This window comes from Eurosta solidaginis, chromosome 4 (genome assembly GCF_040869045.1).
Source record: "Eurosta solidaginis isolate ZX-2024a chromosome 4, ASM4086904v1, whole genome shotgun sequence".
Taxonomy (NCBI): Eukaryota; Metazoa; Arthropoda; class Insecta; order Diptera; family Tephritidae; genus Eurosta; species Eurosta solidaginis.
In genome coordinates, this window is record NC_090322.1 from 247247674 (window position 1) to 247269920 (window position 22247).

At 36.5% G+C, this 22247-nt stretch overlaps 1 protein-coding gene across 7 annotated transcripts in view; it reads right to left on the reverse strand.

Moving 5' to 3' along the window:
• Positions 1–22247, reverse strand: part of per (period) — a 54353-nt gene that overhangs the window by 17251 nt on the left and 14855 nt on the right. For 4 of the 7 annotated variants that reach the window (XM_067785492.1, XM_067785490.1, XM_067785491.1 and 1 more), the window contains exon 1: positions 19004–19055. The exons of the other annotated variants lie outside the window; for them this stretch is intronic. The gene's annotated coding sequence lies outside the window, so the exon portion shown is untranslated. Of the gene's footprint in view, positions 1–19003; positions 19056–22247 lie in introns of those variants that run through there. 7 annotated transcript variants of the gene reach the window in all.

Consider the following 22247-nt stretch of genomic DNA (forward strand, 5'->3'; position numbering starts at 1 on the left):
AAATACTGAGTTATCATACAATTGCACAAAAGAAATAATCAAATATGAATACTCTTGATGATCAAAAACCGAAAATTATTTTTCGATCACTTTTTGGAATAATTTTTGAAGTCCTTTGATGATTAAATTTTAATATTTCAAAAAGAGTAATCAAATATGCTTACCTTTCGATGAACAATAACTGAATATAGTTTTTCAATCACATTTTGGAATCATATTTGAATCAAATGTGTTTACTTTAGGTGATCAAAAATTTATAATCATTTTTCATTCAGCTTTCTGAATATTTTCTGACTATATTTGTTGACTGAATAATGAATTTTATACTTGTTGAAATTTTACTTTTCATTAAAAATCTTATTTTTTTCTCATAAACATATTTTTTCAATCATGAAGCTAAGAAAAAATATATAAAAATTGTATTATTTATGCAAAAGATATTCTTCAAGACAAAAAATAATGTATTGCTGCTCGTGAGATTTCCCCAACCATTTCTCCACTTTCGGCTTCCCAGAAAATACATAATGATTGGACAATACAAAGGTTGCGAGCTATTTGAACCCCAGGTAAGTGAAACTATCTTGACATATGTATGTACCTGGATACGTGTTCAACATCCCGTATCGTATCCGTATTTTAAGATGCAGACGATAATACTGATGTTGGATGTTGTAGTCGCAGGTGTATATCGGTCAAGTTTGTTTGCTAGTTACCTGTGGTTCGCATAGCTCACTTTCGCATGCTTTCTTCCCCTGATGAAATAAGATTATTATGTAGTATCTTATTTTGAATGAGATATGAAGAATAAATGAATGATAATCGCATTAAAATGATTCAAAAATCTCAACCAAAACGATTGAAATATGTTCACGAATATGATCAGAAAATGACTAAAACAATTAAAGCTCAATTTTACAATGATATCAAATATGAATAGAAAGCGTTTCGAAATAGGAATCATAAATGATTATTCAAGAATAATCAAATTTAAGGTACATTTTTCTCCCTACGATACATTTATTTTCGAACAGAAAATGCTTTTAAATTTGAACGTTTTTAATCATCTTGGGGTATGATAATTAAATATTTTTTGATTAAAATTGGTCACATTTAAATAAAAAAAATTATTTCTTAAACACGTCATTACATGGATGATCGAGGTTAGGTCGGCATCGTTAGTAGCTAAAGATAATGGTTGTAGTTAAGATTGGAAAAGGCCGGATAGGCCTGGTTTCGCAGACCTACTTCATACCGGACACAACCGTAGCAATTTGCCTACCACGCGTCTTTGTCTGTCTAAAGGCAGCTTCTCGACTGCCTGTCAAAGTGGGGAATACATATGCCACTAGCAGTTCATTCTCCACCACAAACATCTATTGCTTCGATTTGTGCCTGAAATATGATGGAGTAGCATCCTATTGGTATCGATTTCTTGAAGTTCGGCACATAGATGTCAGCTCCCGTTCCTCCGTCATCGAATTTCGATCCATCCGTGAACCGGAACTCTGAGTCAGGGTCATTATAAGAGGACATTACGTCATGTAGTTGTAATATGGGATTTCCTATGCATTTTCTTATTACTTTCATATGCCCTATCAGGTTTTCTAGCTTCAACTCCGAAATATTTTGAAATCTTAGTGTGCCTAGTGTTACCTTTTTCTCTATCAGAATAGGGAAGGGAGGTATTCCAGCTAAAGCACTATAGTGCATCAGCAGGGGACGTTTTCATTGCACCGCTATGCCAATGCAAACTATTTGATGCTGTTTGCCTAGTTTTGTTGTTGCCGTTATTTGCGTGACCTTCTGCCACCAAACTAGTACTAAACAGTATTAAACGTCCAGTATACAATTTTTGGAGATATCCCCCATGTTTTGACATAAAATCGAGTACAGGCGAAGAAAGCTCTAAAAAACCAGAAATATCATACTTGCTAGTTTGCATGTTGGTTACTGTACTTATGTATGTCGATGTGATATCAGATCCTTGAGTTTATTTTTCGTAGCATATTCAAATATGTAATTGGAAAGTACTAGTTCGCTTGCGTTTAGAGCTTACGATTTCTTCTCGAACACAAGCGAGATTTTCGAGACCCAAGAAATCGAGAACTCGACTTCTAGCGAGATTCTCGTGTCTCAAAGTACTCGTAAATCTCGCGAGCTTCTTGACATAAACTTAATCGCTGTATGGACAGTATTTATACACCTGTTTTTTTTACTTGTGACTTTTTTGTTGATTATATTGCTTTTCAATGACACTTAATTCAAAACATATTTATTATAGATATAACCTTGTTCACAATATTTTTTTTAAAGAGACATCGAGAACACGGCTTCTCGTGAGATTTTTGAATCTCGAAATACTCGCGAGCTTCTCGACTTTCAATTCAGTCGTTGAATTGGCAATATTCTATACATTTCGGTGTTTTTTACTTGTGGCTAGTGGACATTTTCGCTTGTGCTCCAGAAGAAATCGTAAGCTCTATATAAAACAGCCAACTAATCGATTAAACTGAATGTCGAGAAGCTCGCGAGCCTTACGAGTAATTCGAGATTCGAGAATCTCGCGAGAAGGAGAGAAATCGTAAGCTCTACTTGTGCTCAACCACATCTATAGTACAATCCAAGTTGGAATATGCTGTTTTCCATATCAAGCTTGTCATAAAGAATGACTGCAGCAGATCTAGAAAATATTTGTGTAAATTACAATCTGGTCTCTGCATTTTCAGGATAAAGTCCCATAATTCAGTTTTAGGATTTTTCCTATCGCTCACTTTTCTATTTGCTTTTTTATTGAAGTCATACATTTCAAGGATGTCGAGCCCTGCGAAGTTCTCACTAGATAGAATTAGAAAAATGTATGCTTCTATTGCTCTGATTGTTAGAGCGGCGAAAGAATATAACCCGTGATCTCGAAGCATATTGATTTTTCATAAACTAAATTTAAGTTTAAACTTTTATTGAACTAATTAATTTAATTTGTTGTTAAGTCATATTTAAGATAGAATTAGTTTGACTTGACAGGCTGGTTGGTTGGATGGCTGGCTGGCACGAATTTTGTAATTGAAACTTGGAATATAGTTCAGAACCCGATGACAACGCAATAATAAGAAAAAATCGCCGCTAGGTGGCGCAAGGATCGTGATATGCACAAAAATCGTATTTGTGGTCCGATTTGGTCCATATTTGGAACACATAATACATACATGAATGGAAAGCAACCTATGATGTCCGATTTGGCTCATATTTGGAACAAATATTACATACAGTCCGGCAGAAGTGACATCAAAATATTTTGGAGTTGGAGGAGGGACAAGCATACGTGGCGCAGAGTCGAGTAAAGTCTTTGGAAGGATTATGTATTGAGTACTTAGATTGTAACAAATTGTCAGGAAAGAGTCCTTGTAATAATGAGTCACTAAATGAGCTAAATAGAATGAGTGAGAATAATAGGCAATTAAATAAAGACTAAAAACTTGAAAATAAAATAATTAAACAAAATTTTTTAAGTTAAACGGTTTTATTGAAAACAATACTTACATGAAGTAATAATAATACTAAAAGCTAGAAAATAATTAGGTAGGTCCTAGGTACTAGTCATCACACTCCTCATCAATCTAGGTCGTTGATAAGACAATTAAAAATAAAAGCGTTGGATGCGTCAAATTTCTATTGATAGTCATATATAAGACCAACGGAACTTTAATCAGGTTATGCTACGCCTCACATTTTTAGCAATTTCACGCGCCCAACGCTTTTATTTAATGGTCTTATCAACGCCCTAGATTGATGAGGAGTGTGATGACTGGTACCTAAGACCTACCTAATTATTTTCTACTTTTAGTATTATTATTACTTCATGTAAGTATTGTTTTCAATAAAACCGTTTAACTTAAACTTTTTTTAAAATTATTTTATTAGCTCCAAAGACAATCGAAACAAAATGCATGCGCAACTCTTCATAGATGCCACACTTAACAAGGTATGTGTTCATTTTTATAAAAGCCATATTATCCTTCGCTGAAAATGCTGCAGAAATAAAAAAAAACTTTTTCTGGCGTTTTACTGTTTTTGTTTGTCATTATCATTTGTTATATTGACAATAAAATCCGAAACACCAAACAAAACCGACTAGATTTTGATCTCCATTAGGCATTCATTAAAGCAATAATGAGATAATTAAGAAGTTGTATTTTGAATGGAAGATTGAGTTCAATAGGGACTTTGATGTAGAAAACTTGACTAATTATTTGATTACGCCTCGGTGTGAAATTCGCATAAAGAAGTTTTAAGTATTCTAGATTATAATTTGAAAGAAATTAATAAATGAATATCAAACCATTCACACGTCAGTCCAATGATTTAAGGGACATTACAAGCTGAACAGCCATTAAATTATTGAAAAAAATTAGCAAGATTTTAAGAAGTACATATTAAGAATATTAAGTACAAATTCCGAAATTTGTTTGCAGTGTTTATACGAAAGGATTTCTCTACATAGTTTTGACGTCAATTTCTATGAAAATGTTGCACTGTACGTCGTGTGCTTATCAATGCGAGCAACGAGCACTTAACTACGACAATGAATACGACAGAGGGGGTGGTGGTTTTTGACCATTTTTAGATTTATGGCCGAATGATTTTGCCTTCACCTACATACACGAATGTACTGTTATACCGTATATGTATAAGTATTTGTGTTGGCTTGCTGAAGGGCTGAGATTTTCATCTTCGTGAAAATAAGGGAAGATTTAGTGGTTTTAACTATTGAAGTGCAGCTAAACGTGCATCTTTAAAAAGTTGAGTGCAGTGCCCCCAATTGAGCAGAATACGGAAACTCAAAGTTGCATTGCATTGCATAAGAAGACGATGGCAATCGCCGCAAACGTTTTCAGAGCTCTATATTTGTAATTTAATATCCTTAAGCTTTGTTTTTGCATGCGCATGCAATATTTTTGTTTTGAAATTCATCCTTTTATGATATTTTTTTTACGAACACAATAACTCAACAGTTGGAAAGGCTAAACCAGTTATATAAAAAAAATAAATAAATGTGAGGCGCGATAATCTCCGAATACAAATTGACGGGACGGGACCTACTCGTTTTATGCCGAGTCGAAAGGCATCTGCAATGCAGATGAGTTTTCACTGAGACCTTTCGATGGCAGAAATACACTCGGAGTGCTTTCCAAACACTGCCGAGGGGCGACCCCGCTTAGAAAATTTTCTTCTATTTGAAAACTCTTGTTTCTAAAATTTTGATGTTGATTTGCCTGGGGCGTGAACCCAGGATCTGCGGTGTAGGTGGGCGGAGCACGCTACCATCACACCACGGTGCAGCCAATGGCTCTCAACTCTTATTATACTTGACAGGGCAGGATTTGTGATTCCGTCGATAACTGTTTAAGAAAAAATCGATATATTTTGTTGACAAATCGATAACTTTTCGATAACAAATCGTGATTCACTTCAGTCAAACGAATGCTTGGCAGCGGGACTCGTCTGACCCGATATATGGCTCTCGGGTGAGAACTGGCAGGAGCTCCACGTAAGCTTTAAGTTCAAGCTGGCCTTTCCCAAGCGGAAGTTGCCGCTATCAAGAATGCAGTGGGTGGAGTGATTTCCAGTGCTACTATGGTTAGAAAATTAACATATACCGGATAGCTACGCGGCTATTAAAGTCCCGAGGTCAACTTAAGTGCTATCGAGGGTGGTATGGGAGTACTGACCTCTTTTGTGATTGCATCGAGCTATTTACAAATTAGGATAATTTGAGTCGAAAGGCATATCAGTATCACAGCAAATGTCAAGAAAATCTCATAGTCCGCATGAGCACATCCGATTACATTGAATCATCGATCAGCTTTTGCATGCCGAAGACTTTTTTGGCTATAGTTTAAGTCTCTGCTATTATATGCTATAACAACTAAGGTATAATCATCGAACCATTTTGTGATTACCTGTCCAGTTTTTATTAGAACTGTATACTGTGAACTGTGCAAACGAACTGTGTTCTCCGTTTATATCGTTGCAAAACAGAGATTCTTTAAGTAGTCGTAGATATGTAGGTAGGTAGCTTTCTTGCACAGTTATACACTGCGACCAATCGGTCCATTGTGTCCTCATTCCATTCTCAGCACATCGCCCAGACCGAGCTTCCAAGGACGATAAGCCGAGAATGACGACCGGTTGTGCTGTGATTCAAGAGGCTGTGTAGCGTAACACTTTCAAGGGGTTATAGCTCATCCAACACAATTGCCAACCGCACCTATCCGTGGCTAATCCTGTTAATTTGGATGACCTTGAAGGCTCAACGTGGTCATATAAAGGCGTTCCTGAGATTATGCTATTTTCCGGAATGTATCGGATTTGTATTCGAGGAAAGACCACCAACATCGATAAAATTTATCGTTACAAGAAGAAGTGAATTTGAAGGAGAAGAAGAAGAAAAAGAAGAAGAAGAAGGAGAAAGTGTGCTCTTAAGTCCCGTTATCGCAGATCACATATGTAGGTTACTAGATCATTTGATTAGTTTGCCCGTATTGCTTTCGATTCTACAGCCATTGTCTACAGCCACTGTGAGTATGCTCGTTAAAATTCTAATGCAAGATTTTGGGCGGTCAATCATGGCTTTATATCGCTTTGAGTTGTACATCCCCTAGAAGTTGTACGGAGGGCGCTGCCTGCCGCATTCCTGTGTTTCACACCAGTTTTGTTCTCTGAGCTTTGCCTCCTCCTATCTGCGTAGACATGCTGTCACTCGACCAAACCAGAATTGTGCGGACTTCTGCACACTAACCAATCCCTCAACACATTAAGCGCAGTAAAAAATAGAGATATGACAAATGCAATTGCTAGTTCATAGGCGGACAGGAAAAGTTTCTTATTTGAACTGTGCCTACCCCATAATTTCATCCAAACACTTTAGAAAGATTATGAAACTTAAACTTTCCACATTCACAATATCTAATTGCACTTTTTCATGTATTGCGAGTTATATAAAAATTTTAACGACACCATGGTTATGAAAATGTGCTTAACGGAAAAGTTCAGAGCTCTGCATACCTCACCAGAGTGAGGCAAAAGAGAGAAGTTAATCTAACCTAAATGTTGCGTGTTGCGGAAGTAAGTCACAGAGCGCATGACCAGCAACAAATTGATATAGCTCATGTGTGTGTGTGTATGGGAGTGAGCAACCGAACGCTCAGCTTAAAAGTTTTCGTATCGTGAGAAAATATCACGTTGATTGAAAAATGAATACATTTTTTATTGTATGATAAATAAACATACACACATACATATGTACATACACATGAATATATGTACCCCGTATACATAATATCAAGTACAAGTCGAAATGGTATTGACCTCAGTTAAAAAAGCGTGCGCGCACCTTTAGCTCAATTGAACGCATACACCTACACACACAAACGTATTTGTTAAATTGCACAAAAGCCACGTGCAACCGCATACGTTACGCTGGCCACATGTGTTAGTTGATACATAAGAATGTGTATTAGACTGGGCCGGGAGGAGCTCGGGCGGAACCAATTTATTTTTTTGGTTTTGCAATAAAGCTGAAATCGTCTTTATATTATATCTTACTTATTTGATATTCGATATTTAAAATTAGTACATACATACATACGTCATTACTTTTGTTTTCAGAAGCTCTTTTTAAACTCTGCGGCGCTTTTCACAGTCCTTTTTTCAATGCTTGGTGCATATAAGGTATTTTAAAGTTAACCAGAAAACGCAATTCGGTTTATTACGGATAACAATCGATATCCAAGAACAAAAAAGAGCCTTCTCCGTGAAAAATGTTTATTTTTGTACTGTTTCAAATATTTTGCCACTATGACTGAGAACGTTCAGTGTGATTTATTGTCTAAGGGTTTTTTAAAACTGTTATTTTGCTACCGAAATAGGTTTCGGGAACGGTAAATCTCTCATCTGCTCTGCTAGAATTAACATAATGCGAACATAACATTATGTTACTATCAGGGTCTGCAAATAAATGTTATACCTCAAAACTTAAACCAGAAAAATAGTACTACGTCCCGATAGTATATTTTTGGACGGTTCGGAGATAATTTCAAAACTGTTTTGTAGCAATGTTGTGATAATTACGGGACTATTTGGAGATCATTTCGGGACTAATTTTGATTTTTAAAGATTTTTCGAGGTACTATTTCGAGATAATAGTTAAACATTTCGAGAATTTGCACGACTATTTCGTGATAATTTCGGGACTTATTTGGAATCATTTATCGAAGCTTAAAAAAAATTATTTATGAATTTGGAAAGTTATCGTGCTGCCGTTATACCGGATTGTTATCGGTTTATTATCGAAAAGTTAACGATTTGTTACTAGGCACTAACGAATTGTTACCAGAAAGTTATCGATAAAATACCGACAACAAACCGATAACTCATCGATAACAAATCCGACATCTTTTGATAACAAAAGGTTTTTTATCGATAGGAAATAGATAACTTTTCGATACTAAAGTAATAACTTTTCGATAAGAAAATACCGATAACAAATTTATAACTCTTCGATTACAAGTCGCTAGCTTGTCTATACCTCGCCTATAACAAATGGATAACAAACCGATAACTTATCCAAAATAAATTTTTGACACGTCCATAAAGCGTCGGCAAAAATCCGACAGCTCGTCAGTAACGATTGTTATCCCCTTTTTTTCTTTCCTTTCCTGTCTTTCCTTAACCTTCTTCTCTTTCATTTCCTTTTGTCCCCTACTTTTTTTCTCACCTTTGATTTTGTTTTCCTTCCTTGCCTTTTCTATTCTTCACGCATCAAAAATTTCATGTTATAGCACAAAAATTGTTCACAGGTATGTTGTTCACTTGGAGCAACTCTGAACACACACATACATACGTACATCTTCACAGAACGTCATTTAGATTTAGTTGGTAAACGGTTGATCTCGTTCCCTGACTATTTCCTTTATTTGGCTTGCAAAATGATCGTTCTCTATGAGAAACCGAAGCCAGCATTACTATAATTTAAGAGTTATTTAAGGAGTGGTGATTAAATAACTTTTGTAATTGAAAATATCGGTTTCGGTATCTTTTATTTGCGATCTCTGGTTTGGCGAAACGGGAAGCATACTTTAAATGGCCAATTTAAAGAGCTTCTCAAGACCAAATAATGACATACCAATCAAAATCGGAAGTCAATAAACTTTGTTATAACAAAGAACAATTCCACCTCTATTCAGAAGGATACATTTTTTTCCAGAGACTATCTTAATAAATGCTTCAAATAAGGGTCTATAGTTTTTTTCTCGACCCAGTCTAATGTAAATGCATACATACATATATATGTACTACAGGCTATGCATGCTTTCGTAGTCAAATGCAATTTGGCTGTTATCTGCAAGCCCTAGACTAAGAAAAACGTTATCAAATCGAATGTCCTAGACGCTATCATCATCAGCATTATAGGGCGCTTAACGGCAAAGGGGATTTTGGCAGTTGCATAACATGCCATACAAGTCATTCTTGTTCGGTCATAAATCACGCAAACAGGGAACATCAAAGGAGATCAAATCTATCATCTACTGCCCCTACCAATTCAGGTATCCACTTTCAGCTGCTTCCAAACATGGATGTCAATAGAAGTACACTCTCAGAGATGTATAAAACTCAAGAGATCTTAATTAAACACACCTTTCATATCACGACGTTCATGAATCAGTGGCGTACATTAGGGTTGCCATGATAAGGTAGTAGAGCGTGATTTTATTCGTCGAGAGAGCTTTACCTTTTAATGGCCTATTCAGTCAATACTAGCATTTACTAATTGTCAAGTGAATAAAGTACTTTACAGTTTCTAGTGAATATACCCCAACGCTAACTTTTTTTTTGAAGATATCAAGTATAGCTTTGGCCTCGTTCACCAAAAGACTTTCGTAAGTTGCCCTCCTTATCAAAACCAGAGAAGGCATAACTTGTGATATAACCTCAAAGAAATCGAACGATAGAGAGTTGTATTGCCTAAGTCTTAGTTTAGTTCCGAAAGACTTGGAGAAATCCCTTCTAATCCTTACTGAGTTGATGGGGTTACTCAACATCATTTTACAAAACCTTACAATATTTGCAGGGACTTTTAACTGAAGTGAGGTGAACAACTTTGGCGATTTAAAGTTGCTTGGAAGTCAACAAAGAGATTGTGTTTGTTGACTCTTTTGTCATAAACCTTCTGCAGGATTGGGGATGTCGTGAAGATCTATTGGATATAAGATTAACTTGATCTGAAGTTCCGCTGCTAAAGGTCCAATCGGTTCGTTGACCATTTAATAGAACTTACATACGATATCAAGCAGACTGATTTCGCTGTAGTTGGCATGGTTTGCTAGATCACTTAAAGCGCCTTTCAATTCCATATGCTGCCAATTTCTTGCTTAGGAGTTTATGCATGCTCTCTACCACGTCTTCGCGTCAATATTTAAAGCTCGAGTGTAATTTTTTTCCGGAATATTATCTTTTCGTCATTGTCGGGTAACGGCGGGTCCCTCTTTGAGTCACCAGGGATTGATGTATCGATTTCGTTCCTTTTCCCGCCACTTAGCAGTGAGGAGGAGCAATGCTCACTACGTACATCGGTTATCAGGTAGACATTATCATCAATGCAGTAATCTGCTCTTTCGTATAGTTGTTTCCAATTTTCGAGCATTATTACTATCAGCCAGCATCTCAAGCTCTTCGCACTCACTCCGTTCAGCTTCAGCACTCTTTTCTCTGCTTGCGAATTACAGTATCATTAAGGCACTAAGCCGACCATCTCCGGAATAATTTCATATGACAACTACTCACGATTAACAACATTTGCTGCCGTAAGTTCAGGAAATCACGTTCAGAGTTTCTCTCCTATAAAGATTACGACCAAGAGCTGTAACAATATTTTCCAGTCATTCGCCGGCAGTACTACGGGAAGAAAAAATGTCGCTAACATGCAAGGTACAAGTTCAGCCGATTTTCAATTTCACACCGCATTTGTGGCAACTTGTTTTAATAAGTAGAGGAGAGTAAAGTCGTGCTATTTCTCAATTTTTCCTACAAATTAGCGGAACGTACACATTGTATGCCGGATCCGTGCGGCATCTGCTAGACATGAACCAAGGATCAGCGGTATGTCGTTGCTGTATTAACGATAAACACACTCCCCGAAGGTTTTGGGGAGTGTTATCGGTGTTGATGGTCTTTTGCCGGATTAAGGTACTAGCCCGTTCATCTCGGGAACGATTAATATGACCACATTAAACCTTCTAGGGCAATAAAGCCACCCTCCTCTACCCCCTAGATCTATGAGGTACTTGGGATCGCCAGAGCCTCAGAGCCTGAGGGTTGCGGAAGCTTTGAAGCTACATATAAAGCTTTGTAATGCGCATATCAGTGTTTGGCAAGCGCTCCGGGTGTGTTTCTGCCATGAAAAGCTCTCAGTGAAAACTCATCTGCCTTGCAGATGCCGTTCGGAGTCGCCATAAAACATGTAGGTCCCGTCCGGCCAATTTGTAGAGAAAATGAAGAGTAGCACGACGCAAATTAGAAGAGAAGCTCGGTCTTAGATCTCTTCGGAGGTTATCGCGCCTTACATTTATTTATTTTTATTGCGCTTATCAATCCCTTGAATCCAAGGACCAGCGGTATGGTAGGCGAGTACGCTACCTCCATACAACGGCGACTTCATTAAGCTTACTATTTTACTTAATACAAATTATATTTCTGACAATATGCATAATATTTAGTAAATATTTTTAACTTTTAAGTTTTATGAGCAAAGCAGTCATTTGACGGAGTGGGGCGTATGAGTAACTTATTGACATGATGATGAGTAAGCAAATTAACCCCCTAGGAAATGTCAACCATAAAACGGTACAGATTTTAATACTAGGACATTGCATATAACAGTATGGTGATCCTCTTATCGCTTGTATTGGATATATAATGTATATGCATATAACCGATCTTTACAATTTTTTAAGGCATCTTTACATTTCATAAACGTAAACATCTCATGAAATTTCAATTTCAAGCTGCTAATATTACGGAGAATTGACGAAAATATTTTTATCCGATCTCATCGGTTCCGACATGTCATATAGCGGACATCAAAAGAAGTCCGCTCACCAAGTCTACTTAAGATATTTTAAGAATTGAGGGGCTAGTTTGCGTTCAAATAGACAGATGGACAAAGCTAAATCAACTCAGCTCGTCATCCTGATGATTTTGTTATACTTATTGGTACCGACAGCTCTTCTCCTTTAAGGAATTACAATTTACAAGAAATGGATCAAATTGAATGTATCATTGGTAGGCAAATTTGGTGCTAACCTTTTGTATGAATTAACAACTGTTTCTAATTGGCTATAATGAATATTGCCGAAATCTATAAATCTTGTCATACCCTTACGGTAAAGAATTTCATTTTCTTTTTAAGGTGTTTTCTTAAACCGAGAGGTAAGAATTTTAGAAAATTCCGGGTTTTCGTACACGGTCAAAAACTTTCTCTTATTTTTTAAACCGAGCAAAGTTTACTGCTGATTTTGAGCTTTTTTATATTACTTTTAAAACTACTTAATAGTTTTAAACAATTTCTTAGATATTTTAGTTTTAATTTTAGTCCAGACACTTAAAAAATATAAGTTTTCGATGAATAGTTTAAAATTAAAACCAAAAAGTTTTACCTATACCGCATTTTTAAACTTTTTTGGTCTATATTATAAACTATTAAAGGATAAACTCAGTTTTTAATATATTTGGGTTTAATTTTTAGTCGATAAGTTTAAAAAGGGGAAATTTTCTGGCCCAAAATGTTTAAATTCCAAACAAGTCATATGAGCTCGTTTTGTTTTAAACTTTGTAAGGTCTATATTTAAAACCAAAAAAAGTTTGGTAATATATGTAGACCAAAAAGTTTAAGATTTAAACCAAATATTCCACTCCATTTTTTACTGTTTTAGCTCACTGTCGAAAAGAAGAGGAAAGAAAAGAATAGAATAGAAAATAAAAAAGAAAGTGGGAGGGAAACGGAAAGAAACAAGGTTCGAAAGGAAAAATAAGGAGAGCAAAGGGAGGAACTCGATTCAAAACGGACCCGAAAGCCAGAATCGGACTAAAGTCGGAGCCCCAACCTGAACCCTAGACCGCATCAAAACATCACCAAAACATGAATTCAACAAAGATTTAAACTAAAAAAAAAGCGAAACTAACATCAAAGGGACAAAAGCCAAACAGTATGAATCGGAAAATTAGAAGTAACAAAAACCAGAACTTTATTTATTTATTTCAACCGAAAGTGAAATTGAAACAGGGGCAGACACGTGATACGGAACTTAAAACAAAACAAACGAAATTCAAACCGATACCGATACCGCAAATATTACCAAATTGTAAGCCTAGTTCGATAAGCCGTAATCAAAGTGTCCTAATCTGCAAATCAGTTTTAGCCGAGCTTCAATTGCCTGAGTATCAAGTACTTGTGAAGTTGGGTGTGTATGTCTAGAAAACTAATGTTTATTGGCGTATTATGGATAACGAGCTATTATCGTCAACTAATCGGTTTGTTATAGGCTTTACAGATCGGTTACAAATGTACTGTCGATTTTACATATATTGAATTTTTATCGGTATCTGTTTCATAATAAACCGACGAGTCGTCGATACCAAATCGATAACGCGCCGATACAAATTTGTAACAATACAAACCGATAACTTTTTAAGATGAAATCGATTACGTTTTGATAACCATTTGATACATTTTCGATGGCAAATTGATAATTTTTTTATAACATATCGATAGCGTTTCTATAATAATCAATAATCTTTCAATAAAATATGGATAACTTTTATTATTTCATATTTTTTCGATAAATTTTCGAAAATTTTTTAGCGACAACGACTTCGATAGCTTATCGATAACTAATCGGTAACTTTTCAATACTAAGTCTGAAAAATTGCTTTACTTTGGCCAATGCTTACTTCGTTGGTTAATGTGGAAAAATTAAAAAAAAACAAGTAAGGAAGGCTAAGTTCGGGTGTAACCGAACATTACATACTCTGTTGAGAGCTGTGGAGACAAAGTAAGGGAAAATCACCATGTTGTAAAAAGAACCTAGGGTAACCCTGGAATGTGTTTGTATGACATGTGTATCAAATGGAAGGTATTAAAGAGTATTTTAAGAGGAAGTGGGCCATAGTTCTATAGATGGACGCCATTTAGGGATATCGCCATAAAGGTGGACCAGGCCTGACTCTAGAATTTGTTTGTACGATATGGGTATCAAATGAAATGTGTTAATGATAATTTTAAAAGGGAGTGGGCCTAAGTTCTATAGGTGGACGCCCTTTCGAGATATCGCCATAAAGGTGGACCAGGGATGACTCTAGAATTTGTTTGTACGATATGGGTATCAAATGAAAGGTGTTAATGAGTGTTTTAAAAGGGAGTGGGCCTTAGATCTCTAGGTGGACGCCTTTTCGGAATATCGTTATAAAAGTGGACCAGGGGTGACTCTAGAATGCGTTTGTACAATATGGGTATCAAATGAAAGGTGTTAATGAGTATTTTAAAAGGGCGTGGGCCTTAGTTCTATAGGTGGACGCCTTTTCGAAATATCGCCATAAAGGTGGACCAGGGGCGACTCTAGAATTTGTTTGTACGATATGGGTATCAAATGAAAGGCGTTAATGAGTATTTTAAAAAGGAGTGGGCCTTAGCTCTATGTGTGGACGCCTTTTCGAGATATCGCCATAAACGTGGACCAGGGGTGACTCTAGAATTTGTTTGTACTATATGGGTATCAAATGAAAGGTGTTAATGAGTATTTTAAAAGGGCGGGGCCTTAGTTCTATAGGTGGACGCCTTTTCGAAATATCGCCATAAAGGTGGACCAGGGGTGACCCTAGAATTTGTTTGTACGATATGGGTATCAAATGAAAGGTGTTAATGAGTATTTTAAAAGGGCGTGGGCCTTAGTTCTATAGGTGGACGCCTTTTCGAGATATCGCCATAAACGTGGACCAGGGGTGATTCTAGAATTTGTTTGTACTATATGGGTATCAAATGAAAGGTGTTAATGAGTATTTTAAAAGGGCGGGGCGTTAGTTCTATAGGTGGACGCCTTTTCGAAATATCGCCATAAAGGTGGACCAGGGGTGACCCTAGAATTTGTTTGTACGATATGGGTATCAAATGAAAGGTGTTAATGAGTATTTTAAAAGGGCGTGGGCCTTAGTTCTATAGGTGGACGCCTTTTCGAGATATCGCCATAAACGTGGACCAGGGGTGATTCTAGAATTTGTTTGTACTATATGGGTATCAAATGAAAGATGTTAATGAGTATTTTAAAAGGGCGTGGGCCTTAGTTCTATAGGTGGACGCCTTTTCGAAATATCGCCATAAAGGTGGGCCAGGGGTGACTCTATAATTTTTTTGTACGATATGGGTATCAAATGAAAGGTGTTAATGAGTATTTTAAAAAGGCGTGGGCCTTAGTTCTATAGGTGGACGCCTTTTCGAAATATCGCCATAAAGGTGGGCCAGGGGTGACTCTAGAATTTTTTTGTACGATATGGGTATCAAATGAAAGGTGTTAATGAGTATTTTAAAAGGGCGTGGGCCTTAGTTCTATAGGTGGACGCATTTTCGAAATATCGCCATAAAGGTGGGCCAGGGGTGACTCTAGAATGTGGTTGTACGATATGGGTATCAAATTAAAGGTATTAATGAGGGTTTTAAAAGGGAGTGACCCTTAGATGTATATGTGAAGGCGTTTTCGCGATATCGACCAAAATGTGGACCAGGGTGATCCAGAACATCATCTGTCGGGTACCGCTAATTTATTTATATATGTAATACCACGAACAGTATTCCTTCCAAGATTCCAAGGGCTTTTGATTTCGTCCTGCAAAACTTTTTCATTTTCTTCTACTTAATATGGTTGGTGTCACACCCATTTTACCAAGTTTTTTTCTAAAGTTATATTTTGCGTCAAGAGACCAATAAAATTACCATGTTTCGTCCCTTTTTTCATATTTGGTATATAATTATGGCATTTTTTTTCATTTTTCGTAATTTTCGATATCGAAAAAGTGGGCGTGGTCATAGTCGGATTTCGGCATTTTTTACACCAATACAAAGTGAGTTCAGATAAGTACGTGAACTGAGTTTAGTAAAGATATATCGATTTTTGCTCAAGTTATCGTGTTAACAGCCGAGCGGAAGGACAGACGGTCGACTGTGTATAAAAACTGGGCGTGGCTTCAACCGATTTCGCCCTTTTTCACAGAAAATAGTTATCGTCCTAGAATCTAAGCCTCTACCAAATTTCACAAGGATTGGTAAATTTTTGTTCGACTTATGGCATTAAAAGTTTCCTAGACAAATTAAATGAAAAAGGGCGGAGCCAAGCCCATTTTGAAATTCTCTTTTATTTTTGTATTTTGTTGCACCATATCATTACTGGAGTTGAATGTTGACATAATTTACTTATATACTGTAAAGATATTAACTTTTCTTTTAAAATTTGAATTTAAAAATAAAAATTTTTAAAAAGTGGGCGTGGTCGTTCTCCGATTTTGCTAATTTTTATTAAGCGGACATATAGTAATAAGAGTAACGTTCCTGCCAGATTTCATCATGATATCTTCAACGACTGCCAAATTACAGCTTGCAAAACTTCTAAATTACCTTCTTTTAAAAGTGGGCGGTGCCACGCCCATTGTCCAAAATTTTACTAGTTTTATATTCTGCGTCATAAGTTCAACCCACCTACCAAGTTTCATCGCTTAATCCATATTTGGTAATGAATTATCGCACTTTTTCGATTTTTCGAAATTTTCGATATCGAAAAAGTGGGCGTGGTTATTGTCCGATATCGTTCATTTTAAATAGCGATCTGAGATGAGCGCCCAGGAACCTACGTACCAAATTTCATCAAGATACCTCAAAATTTACTCAAGTTATCGTGTTAACGGACAGACGGACGGACGGGCGGACGGACATGGCTCAATCGATTTTTTTTTCGATACTGATGATTTTGATATATGGAAGTCTATATCTATCTCGATTCCTTTATACCTGTACAACCAACCGTTATCCAATCAAAGTTAATATACTCTGTGAGCTCTGCTCAACTGAGTAAAAAAATTAAAATTAAAAAATAAATTAAATTTAATAATGGAAAACTAAAAAGAACAAGTAAGAAAGTCTTAAGTTCGGGTGAATCCGAACATTACATACCCAGCAGTGCACTTGAAACGCTGTTGTTGTTTGTTTTGTGTGCTTAATAGTGTTATAAGGCTGTGCAGTAATGTATATATGGTTCTATTCTGAACTAATTTTTGTTCAAAAGAAGCAAACAGGATACAGAGGCTACCACTAATGAGCTTGAGCGGGTAAAAATGCAGTTTAACAGTTGTAGCTGTGAAAAAAATGTGTATGCCAAATTTCTTTTGGATTGGGAGATTTTTGTTCGACTTATGGCATTAAAAGTATTTTGGAAAGAGTAACAAAAAAAAAGGGGCAGGTCACGCCCATTTTCGAAATTTGTTTAGTTTCGTTCTTAGCGCAACCATACCACTTACCTCAGTAGTCATAATGTAGTTAAATACAATAGAGTTAGTGCAAACTTTGTTAGACCTTTAGGAAAAGTGGGCGTGGTCTTTAACTGATTTTGGTTACCTTCACTCAGTCTATATAATTTGGCAAGGATAGCATCACTGCCAAACTTCAATGTAATACCTTTAACGGCTTTTGATTTGCGGCTTGTTAAACTTCCAAGTTGTCTTCTTCTAAATGTGGGTGGTGCCACTCCCTTATACCAGGCATGCTTAACCAACGAACCGATATCATTTCGTTACGATAATTAACGTTAATAAACGAAACATACTCATTTCGTTTCGTTTATTAACGTTAAGAACGTCAAATTAACGAAATGATTTTGTTTCGTTTTCTGCCATATCAAAACGAAATCAAATCGTTTAGGTTGATTATTAATTTCAAACTATGCTAGCAAATCTGATTGATGGCGGAGACATTAAAGGTGAAAGCATTAGCCAAGCTGATTGCAACTCTCATGAATTTTGACAGTACGAACATTTCTCAGAGTATTATTGACATTGCCACCAACGAATTACACAAACAAATTACATGTTGTTTGTGTGTATGTCCGCTCGCTGTTACCACCTTACGACTTCACCATGGCTATAGCATTGCCAGCACAATTCAAACATAAAGTATCACGTTTTTGTAAAAGTTTTTAACGTTAACGAAGGCTTTTCGTTTCGGTTAAAAACGAGATACAATTTATCTTGATAATTTCTTTATCGATAATATTTCGAAGTGTTTCAACGGAAACGGTGGAAATTTTTTGATAAACGATTAGCTTAAAGTTAAGGTGCATCCCTGCCTTATACCGAATTCGGTAAAGATATCTCAATATTTGCTCCAGTTGTCGTGTTAACGGGCGAACAGGCGGACGGACGGACGTAGCTTGATAAAATTTTTGTCGATACTGATGATTTTGATATATGTGACCCGGCATATGAAAAGGTGGCTTATGACTCAAAAAAAAAAAACAAGAAAACTACTAAGAAACTGAAGAAATTCATTGTTTATCTTTAACAACTGTTTCTCGCAATTTCTTTTTTGAGTCATAAGCCACATTTTCATAGGCCGGGTCACATATGGAGGTATATATCTATCTCGATTCCTTTATACCTGTACAACCAACCGTTATACAAACAAAGTTATAATACCATGTGTAAAAGTACAGCTGGGTATAAAAAATGTAAACATATCTAAATTAAATGTTGACATACAAAGGAATGCTCACAGTCCCAGTTAAACCTTTTTATGTTAAAAGGGGATTTTGAGTACACTGAATGAAAACTAAATCCAAAATGTGTAAAGGAGGAGGTTAAAAATATTTTTTTATATAAAAAAGAAATCGTTTTCTTTTGAAATATCTTTACATACTTATTCGTTATTTAGCGTTTTCTTAAATTCGTTTTTACACAATAACATTTTTATACTCAGTTGAGCAGAGCTCACAGAGTATATTAAGTTTGATTGGATAACGGTTGGTTGTACATATATAAAGGAATCGAGATAGATATAGACTTCCATATATCAAAATAATCAGGATCGAAAAAAAATTTGATTGAGCCATGTCCGTCCGTCCGTCCGTCCGTCCGTCCGTTAACACGATAACTTGAGTAAATTTTGAGGTATCTTGATGAAATTTGGTATGTAGGTTCCTGAGCACTCATCTCAGATCGCTATTTAAAATGAACGATATCGGACTATAACCACGCCCACTTTTTCGATATCGAAAATTTCGAAAAACCGAAAAAGTGCGATAACTCATTACAAAAGACAGATAAAGCGACGAAACTTGGTAGATGGGTTGATGTTATGACGCAGAATAGAAAATTAGTAAGATTTTGGACAATGGGCGTGGCCCCGCCCACTTTTACAAGAAGGTAATTTAAAAGTTTTGCAAGCTGTAATTTGGCAGTCGTTGAAGATATCATGATGAAATTTGGCAGGAACGTTACTACTATTACTCTATATGATAAAAATAAGGAGAGCAAAGGGAGGAACTCGATTCAAAACGGACCCGAAAGCCAGAATCGGACTAAAGTCGGAGCCCCAACCTGAACCCTAGACCGCATCAAAACATCACCAAAACATGAATTCAACAAAGATTTAAACTAAAAAAAAAGCGAAACTAACATCAAAGGGACAAAAGCCAAACAGTATGAATCGGAAAATTAGAAGTAACAAAAACCAGAACTTTATTTATTTATTTCAACCGAAAGTGAAATTGAAACAGGGGCAGACACGTGATACGGAACTTAAAACAAAACAAACGAAATTCAAACCGATACCGATACCGCAAATATTACCAAATTGTAAGCCTAGTTCGATAAGCCGTAATCAAAGTGTCCTAATCTGCAAATCAGTTTTAGCCGAGCTTCAATTGCCTGAGTATCAAGTACTTGTGAAGTTGGGTGTGTATGTCTAGAAAACTAATGTTTATTGGCGTATTATGGATAACGAGCTATTATCGTCAACTAATCGGTTTGTTATAGGCTTTACAGATCGGTTACAAATGTACTGTCGATTTTACATATATTGAATTTTTATCGGTATCTGTTTCATAATAAACCGACGAGTCGTCGATAACGCGCCGATACAAATTTGTAACAATACAAACCGATAACTTTTTAAGATGAAATCGATTACGTTTTGATAACCATTTGATACATTTTCGATGGCAAATTGATAATTTTTTTATAACATATCGATAGCGTTTCTATAATAATCAATAATCTTTCAATAAAATATGGATAACTTTTATTATTTCATATTTTTTCGATAAATTTTCGAAAATTTTTTAGCGACAACGACTTCGATAGCTTATCGATAACTAATCGGTAACTTTTCAATACTAAGTCTGAAAAATTGCTTTACTTTGGCCAATGCTTACTTCGTTGGTTAATGTGGAAAAATTAAAAAAAAACAAGTAAGGAAGGCTAAGTTCGGGTGTAACCGAACATTACATACTCTGTTGAGAGCTGTGGAGACAAAGTAAGGGAAAATCACCATGTTGTAAAAAGAACCTAGGGTAACCCTGGAATGTGTTTGTATGACATGTGTATCAAATGGAAGGTATTAAAGAGTATTTTAAGAGGAAGTGGGCCATAGTTCTATAGATGGACGCCATTTAGGGATATCGCCATAAAGGTGGACCAGGCCTGACTCTAGAATTTGTTTGTACGATATGGGTATCAAATGAAATGTGTTAATGATAATTTTAAAAGGGAGTGGGCCTAAGTTCTATAGGTGGACGCCCTTTCGAGATATCGCCATAAAGGTGGACCAGGGATGACTCTAGAATTTGTTTGTACGATATGGGTATCAAATGAAAGGTGTTAATGAGTGTTTTAAAAGGGAGTGGGCCTTAGATCTCTAGGTGGACGCCTTTTCGGAATATCGTTATAAAAGTGGACCAGGGGTGACTCTAGAATGCGTTTGTACAATATGGGTATCAAATGAAAGGTGTTAATGAGTATTTTAAAAGGGCGTGGGCCTTAGTTCTATAGGTGGACGCCTTTTCGAAATATCGCCATAAAGGTGGACCAGGGGCGACTCTAGAATTTGTTTGTACGATATGGGTATCAAATGAAAGGCGTTAATGAGTATTTTAAAAAGGAGTGGGCCTTAGTTCTATGTGTGGACGCCTTTTCGAGATATCGCCATAAACGTGGACCAGGGGTGACTCTAGAATTTGTTTGTACTATATGGGTATCAAATGAAAGGTGTTAATGAGTATTTTAAAAGGGCGGGGCCTTAGTTCTATAGGTGGACGCCTTTTCGAAATATCGCCATAAAGGTGGACCAGGGGTGACCCTAGAATTTGTTTGTACGATATGGGTATCAAATGAAAGGTGTTAATGAGTATTTTAAAAGGGCGTGGGCCTTAGTTCTATAGGTGGACGCCTTTTCGAGATATCGCCATAAACGTGGACCAGGGGTGATTCTAGAATTTGTTTGTACTATATGGGTATCAAATGAAAGGTGTTAATGAGTATTTTAAAAGGGCGGGGCGTTAGTTCTATAGGTGGACGCCTTTTCGAAATATCGCCATAAAGGTGGACCAGGGGTGACCCTAGAATTTGTTTGTACGATATGGGTATCAAATGAAAGGTGTTAATGAGTATTTTAAAAGGGCGTGGGCCTTAGTTCTATAGGTGGACGCCTTTTCGAGATATCGCCATAAACGTGGACCAGGGGTGATTCTAGAATTTGTTTGTACTATATGGGTATCAAATGAAAGATGTTAATGAGTATTTTAAAAGGGCGTGGGCCTTAGTTCTATAGGTGGACGCCTTTTCGAAATATCGCCATAAAGGTGGGCCAGGGGTGACTCTAGAATTTTTTTGTACGATATGGGTATCAAATGAAAGGTGTTAATGAGTATTTTAAAAAGGCGTGGGCCTTAGTTCTATAGGTGGACGCCTTTTCGAAATATCGCCATAAAGGTGGGCCAGGGGTGACTCTAGAATTTTTTTGTACGATATGGGTATCAAATGAAAGGTGTTAATGAGTATTTTAAAAGGGCGTGGGCCTTAGTTCTATAGGTGGACGCATTTTCGAAATATCGCCATAAAGGTGGGCCAGGGGTGACTCTAGAATGTGGTTGTACGATATGGGT